Genomic DNA, 7,043 nt, shown 5'->3' on the forward strand with positions numbered 1-7,043 from the left:
ACACAGACATTGTTCGTAAAAACGATTTTTTATGTATTGGTGGTGTTTACTAGTAGGGCATTCTACTACAATAAAAAGGTGTACTAAGTGTGGTTGGGTGAATCCACGACCAGAGGCGAAAACGCTCCTAGAAGAAAACAATACAGAAAAAGAAAATAAAAATAAATAAATAATAATAATAATAATACTACTATATGTAGATAAATAAAACTTTATTATAAAAATAAAGAACTAAATAAATGATAATAATAAATAATATAATATAAATAAGTAGAATGGAGAAAAAGGAGCAAAGCAGAATAAAAAAGTAATATACAATAATAAATATTAATACTAAATAATAGGAATAAAATAAAATTAACATAGCTGGTCTAACTAGAATGGATCACGAATTTGATCGAGAGTTAGATGACGGGGGATGGGCACCCCCTAAAAATACAGTGTGGAAGCCCATGTTGAGGCAGATTCAGGTGGTGAGAGAAGCAGTGGAAGGGGCAACCAAGGAGAAAAGTAGGGAGAAGGACGTCATAGAGGCATGGCAGCGTATGTGTGAGGCGATTCGGAGTGCTGGATGTCGAGCGGAGGACAAGTGCTCATTAGGAGTACTATTGTGGAAAAAGGAGAGAGAGCAGGCTAGTCTCAGGGACGAGGCGACACGTAAAAGAGCGAGCGCTAGTCTGCTGAGAAAGGGGAAGTTGAAGACAGAGGTAGAAATGCATGAAAGCGAAAGGAGAGAGTGGTCGAGGTTGGCGCTATTATGGCAGGGGACAGAACACCTCCACAGAGAGAAAACAGAGGAGTGTAAGTCACCCTCTCGTGCAAACAAAACACAGATAGGTAGTGCAGATCCTCCTCCGGCATATACGGGCCAGAGGGTGTACCCAACGGCGCCCCTAGCCCATATGTGCCCCATGATTAATGTCACAGGGGGAACCCTTCACATTCGCACACAGGGGACTCAGGAAGTCTCAGCCTGTGTGCAGTCTGAAAAAGTGAAGGAGGAGTCAGAAGGGGGCTCAGACGCTGAGACTGAGTCCTATACTCAAGAGAAAACAGGGGGGTCAGAACGACAGGATTCTGCCGGGGCAGCAGACCAGCCAGCGTTCCGTAACAGAGTAGTGCGGGAGCAAGCAGAGGATTTCGGGGAGAATGGCATGTTTAAACCCGCCACCCCAGGAAGTGGGCTAAGTTCAGCGGTCGGAAGCGAAAGCAAGTAGAGGTGGTGGGACAATTAGTGGGGACGTGTGAGGAGATGGAAAGGGACCCACTGTTCGAGGACGGTGAGGACGAGCAGATAAGGGGTACCCAGACAGAAGGACTTAGCCCAGAGTACATAGAGGGAGCGCAAGGGCCGTCCGGAAATGTATACAGCTTGCGCTCCAAAGGGACAAAGATAATCGCACCTTTGTTGCGAGGAGCAGGAGGCAGTAGGGAAAGATACAAACCTTTCTCTATAGGGGATGTGCAGGCTTTGGCAGATAAGCTGCCTCCCCCGGCAGAGGGGGGAGGACAGTGGCTAGACAAGTTGGATCAACTCACTCAGGGTCTGACGTTGGCCCTGGGGGACTTCCGGGCAGTGGCAGCCCGATGTATGACTAAGCATGCTTTACAGGATCTAGAGGCCAGAGCAGAGGTTACCAAGTTTGCAGATAGTGTGCGTCTGACAGGGGTCCCCAGAGGGACCCCCCACTCAACCGCCTGGCCCTTGGAATGGGCCCCCCACCTACCAACAGGGAGGGTGGGGCCAACAGTGGGGAAGGGGCCGGGGTGGTTGGGGTCGGGGATACAGAGGCCGGGGCTGGGGAAGGGGCGGCCCGCAAAGGGGACCGCCGTCAGGTGTCTGTTTCAGGTGCAGGGCAGAAGACCACTGGGTAAAGGATTGCCCAGTACCCCTCCCGGCCAGTGTACGCGGCAGAGGGGGCCCTCCTAGAGTCCAGGTACTGGCACACAACACACAGGTGATGGCACCCAACCCACAAGCGGTTCCCACGGCAGGACAGTACCCGGTGATGAATGGGGGGGAGTGGGACTGGTACCCCTCCTGTAGGATCACACATGCACATATCACAGGGCCTAAATTCCAGGTGGCCTGAGACAAGGCCGAGCCTGGTACGAGAGGCACCAAAGGGGGGTTACACACACAAACACACACACACAGATAACCAGGGAGGCTAGCACTCCAACTTTTATTGCCCAAAGATTTAGGGACCTACAGACAAGCAGAGTGGACTTCACGGACAGGGGTCCCTCGACTTGGCACCCAACCCCCTCCACATACACTCTGCCTTACATCTCACTCACCCAACAGACGAACACCCTAAAGGAAATTTCAGTTAAGTTTGGCTTTTGTATACCCTGTATATTGATTTACTCACGACTACTAGTCTCAATATACAGATACGTTATGTTTGTATGTGTCCTTAGACAATCTTAGTGTTTTGTGTGCCACCCTTATAACCATGTTCACGGAGTATCACCTATTTCACCCCTTTGCACTTGAACACATATAAATTTAAATAAATAGATAGGTATAGCTACCATTGTATGTATGTTCTCATGGTATACCAGAAGAATCTGGAAAGTGAGTGTAATCAATGTGTCCTAACTTTTAGAGAGTCTGCTTTGTTAAAAACCCCCCCTTCTCTTCCAACATTCCTTTGTGGTCCTTATCTGATCTTGGTGGACAGTCACCAAATTTCTTTGTTTCTACCATGCTATGTTAAAAGAACTGAATTAAGGTGCATCTTATCCATTCTGGAGAAGATGAATTGGCACAAGCCACACCAAACAAAATATGTTGTTTCCAGATGTGCAACTTATATTGATATTACCACAAACTAACGGCCACGCCTATCTATGGATAAGATGTGCTGTTTGTAATAGGAATATTCGATGTAATATCCGCACAAAGTGTAACATCTGTTGAGGTGCAACCCAAAACCCCTGTATCCTATACTGATATGAATCAGTCACATAGATACAATAATTAATTGTTTAATCAATTAATGCAGATGGTATGAGGTATGTACCTGTGAAGCTGGTATGGCATGTTTGGTATCAAACTGATTGTTAATCACCCCTGATTCCAAATCTGGTCAGTGATTACCATAAAAGTGGATGTATCAAAAGTTATAACAGCTTAATGAAAATCATCAGTAAAGGGAGAATCAGTCGGGCCATAAATCCCTAAAGGACTGATACAGACCCCCTTCCGAAAGCCTGCCAAATGGATGGCCAGCCATTGGGCCAGGATTCGAATTCCTGGTCATCCCTATTCATGAACTTTAGACCATAAAAACCTGGTCCTCAGAACAAAGCAGCGTAGAGAACATCCAGCAGCCGTACAGAAAAGACCATCAGCCCGGTAGCAGAGAAGCCCACCAGAAACCCTCCGATGAAGGCCCAGCTGAAGAGAGAACAGCACCCAAGACAAGGCTTCACCAGGAGAGAGAATCCAAAGGGGCTCCACTCCACTGCTTCAAACGCCGCGCCTTCCTGAGTGCCATCGGCTCAGCAGCTCTGCCATCAACTGCCAAGACCCCCCCCCCCCCACTCGTCAACCAAGTAAACCAACTTCCTTTCATTCTAACAACTTAAGCTGTTCTGTTAACCTGCTATAAGACTTTAGGGTCGTGTTTCCACAAACTGTGCTTGCTTTGCAGAACAGTATTTCCCATTTCAGGTTACTCATTTAAATCCGGTCATTGCATTTTCATAATTACATTGTTTGTTTTATTCCGTTATTTCGTGTTTGTTGTTTGTGTTAGGTGTAATGTCTGTCTTATGTCAGTTGTAGTGTTAGCTAGGAATAAATGCATGTCTTTTACACAACTTTAGCCTCCGTCATTGTGTGTCTCATAATAAGTTCCTGCCTTTGTGCGATCTTGCTACACGCTCTGAACCTCAAATTCGCCTGAAACATCGCGAGACTCTCTCTCATTGGCCGTGAGGGGAGCTTCGCTACCAATCGTGTACATTACCTGGTGATGCAGCTCGCTGGACGAGCCTTCTAACCCAGGTTACTAAGCGATACTGGTAATTAGTGAATCCCATTTAAGTCTCACATTAACAGACTCACAGGGATACCGCAATTGAGTTTGGAGGAGCCGACCATTCGGCATAACAATTGATTAATAATCAGCATTAAATTATAATTAATTAAACTTTAATTAATTCAAACATATTGTTGGAGAATTTTAAAATTTATTTGAGCTAATAATTCCTACACTCCCCACAGTGACGGTGCCCACGAGCGGCCCAGGAGGCAGGGGAGGCAGACCCCATGCTCTCCCTTATGGTCATGGATAAAGAACTGCCGTTCTTGGTAGATACGGGAGCCACATATTCCACTCTTAATGTGGTCCCTGAACAACATCACTTGTCTACCTCAACAGTGACCGTTGTGAGCTTCTCGGGGAAGGAACAGAGACTGCCAGTGACTAAACCGGTGAAAGTTGTGGTGGGGAAACAGACCTTCCTCCACCCTTTTCTTGTGTCTTCTTCAGTTCCAGTGAATCTTCTAGGAAGGGACATGCTGGTGAAGCTGGGGGCCTCTATTTTGTGCAGTCCAGATGGACTGGTGGTTACCCTGCCGGGAGGCACTCGCCTGCGCTGTGACGCCCGGATCACGGGGGCGGGACAATGGCTGGTACAGCCCATCCAGAGTCAGGCCCTGGCAGACATCTATTGGGGCCTACTGGAGCCAAGCCTGACTGGCATCCTGGCGGCCTACTCTGCGTGGCGGCCCTGGATCTCGCTCCTAGAGCCCTATGTACCCCCACCTGACCCTCCTCATGTGACCCTTTTCTATGATAGGGCAAGTACTGAATGGTATGATGAACTGTTTACTGAGCAACTGGAAGGCCAACAGTGGCAAGTTGCCTCTGAGAACATTTATGTGGGCCCCGAAGGGGTAGCCTCAGCCACCATGCTAACCCCAGAACAGCTGCCCTGGTTTATGATGGGACAGGAGGCTGTCCCACACATTTCTCTGGCTCTCCATCCCAAACATCAGGCCAAAGATTTGGGCCCGATGGTTAAACGGGCCAGAGAGACTGAGGACTGGTTACAGACCCAGATCCCACAGATCTCCTTCTCGCCCTCCTGCAGTACTTATTGCATACAGGTCACAGCACAGGATACAGCTCTCAGGCAGCATGAGCAGATAGCCAGAGAACACGGCCGTGAAAAGATGGACCACCCGAAGGCGGCGGCCCTTCTGGCATCTTTACCAGACTCTCTGTGGTCCACTAGCCCTACAGATGTGGGTTTCATATCTTGTGCACCAGTGCAGTTTCAACTTCAGCCAGGGGAAGGCCCACTCTGGATTAGACAGTATCCACAGAAGCAGGCAGCAGAGGAAGGAATAGCCAAGACAATAGACGGCCTCTTACAGGCTGGGGTGTTGGAGCCTTCCACGTCTCCGTGGAACACCCCTATCCTCCCGGTGGAAAAAGCTGGGACAGGGAAGTATCGAATGGCCCATGACCTGCGTACTATAAATAACCTTCTGCTGACCCCCACTGTTCCAGTCCCAAACCCATATGTTGCCCTTACTAATCTGACCCCACAACAGAAATGGTTCACATGCATTGACTTGGCAAATGCTTTTTTCTGTCTGCCTCTGGCAGAACAGTGCAGGGACATATTCTCCTTCACGTACCAGGGCTGTCAACTGAGGTACACCCGCCTGCCCCAAGGGTTTGCTCTTTCTCCAGGTATTTTTAAAAGGCGAGAGGGAGGAGGGAGCAGGAGGGGACCACGGAAAAGAAGTCACCATATACTCAGACTCAGCATACGCAGTAGGCGCAGTACATGTGGAACTTAGCCAATGGCTGAGAGCAGGATTTTTGACTGCGGGAAACAAGCCAATAAAACACGAAGCAGAGATGAAAGAGCTGGCAGAAGCACTAATGCTTCCTAAAAAAGTAGCAGTAGTAAAATGCAAGGGCCACGAAGGATCAGGAACAAGGGTAGCACAGGGAAATCAGGTAGCAGATGAAGAAGCAAAAAGGGCAGCAGGATACCAGGTGACCAAACAGATGGTCACGGTTGAGGAGGAAGTTAGGCTGAGTGACAGACTAACCCTAGAGAAAGTCCAGCAAGAGCAGGACAAAGCCTCTCCAGAGGAGAAAACTATGTGGTTGGAAAAAGGGGGATGCAAAGAAGGGGGGCTATGGCAGAATAAAGAAGGGAAACCAGCCCTCCCTCCTGGTATTCGCCAGACGATTCTGACAGAGGCTCACGGGGTTGGACATGCAGGGGTGAGACAGATGTTAGAAAACTTGACGATGTGGTGGCACCCGTTTATGAAATACATGGTGCAGGGACACGTCCGAGATTGTGCGACCTGTACCTTTCATGACTCGCGACCCACAGTCAAGTCAAAAAGAGGGAAGTTTCCAACAGGAACAAGTGCAGGGGAAGAAATCATTATCGATTACACTGATATTATTATTCCAGTAAGAGGGTTCAGATATGTGTTGATGTGTGTGGATGCATTCTCAGGGTGGCCAGAAGCATGGCCCACAAGAAAGGAGGATGGCGCATCCGTGATAAAGTTTCTGAGCAATCAGTATATACCGAGACATGGCTTTCCCCACAGGATTCGGTCAGACAATGGGGCCCATTTTAAGAATAAAGACCTCCAGACGGTGGAGAAAGCGTTGGGATTAAGACATGCGATCGGAACTGTCTATCATCCGCAGTCCCAGGGAAAGGTGGAGCGAATGAACCAAACAATAAAACAAAAATTGGCAAAAATCTGTGCACAGACTAAAATAAATTGGGTTGACGCTTTACCGCTGGCACTGATGTCAGTAAGGTGTTCCATAAACAGGGGGACCGGGTTCACTCCCTTTGAGCTCCAGACAGGCAGGCAGTTCCCAGGACCCCAGAGAGGGCTATCCTGGACCCCCGTGAAAAGGGGGAGCGAAATCCGAGGTCATATTATGATGGTTTGCAAGTTCTCGTTGCAGATTTCTCCAAACAGATCCAGGAGGCGAGACCTGGGAATCAGGCACCCGAACCACACACAACAGAGT

This window comes from Paramormyrops kingsleyae, chromosome 1, assembly GCF_048594095.1.
Source record: "Paramormyrops kingsleyae isolate MSU_618 chromosome 1, PKINGS_0.4, whole genome shotgun sequence".
Taxonomy (NCBI): Eukaryota; Metazoa; Chordata; class Actinopteri; order Osteoglossiformes; family Mormyridae; genus Paramormyrops; species Paramormyrops kingsleyae.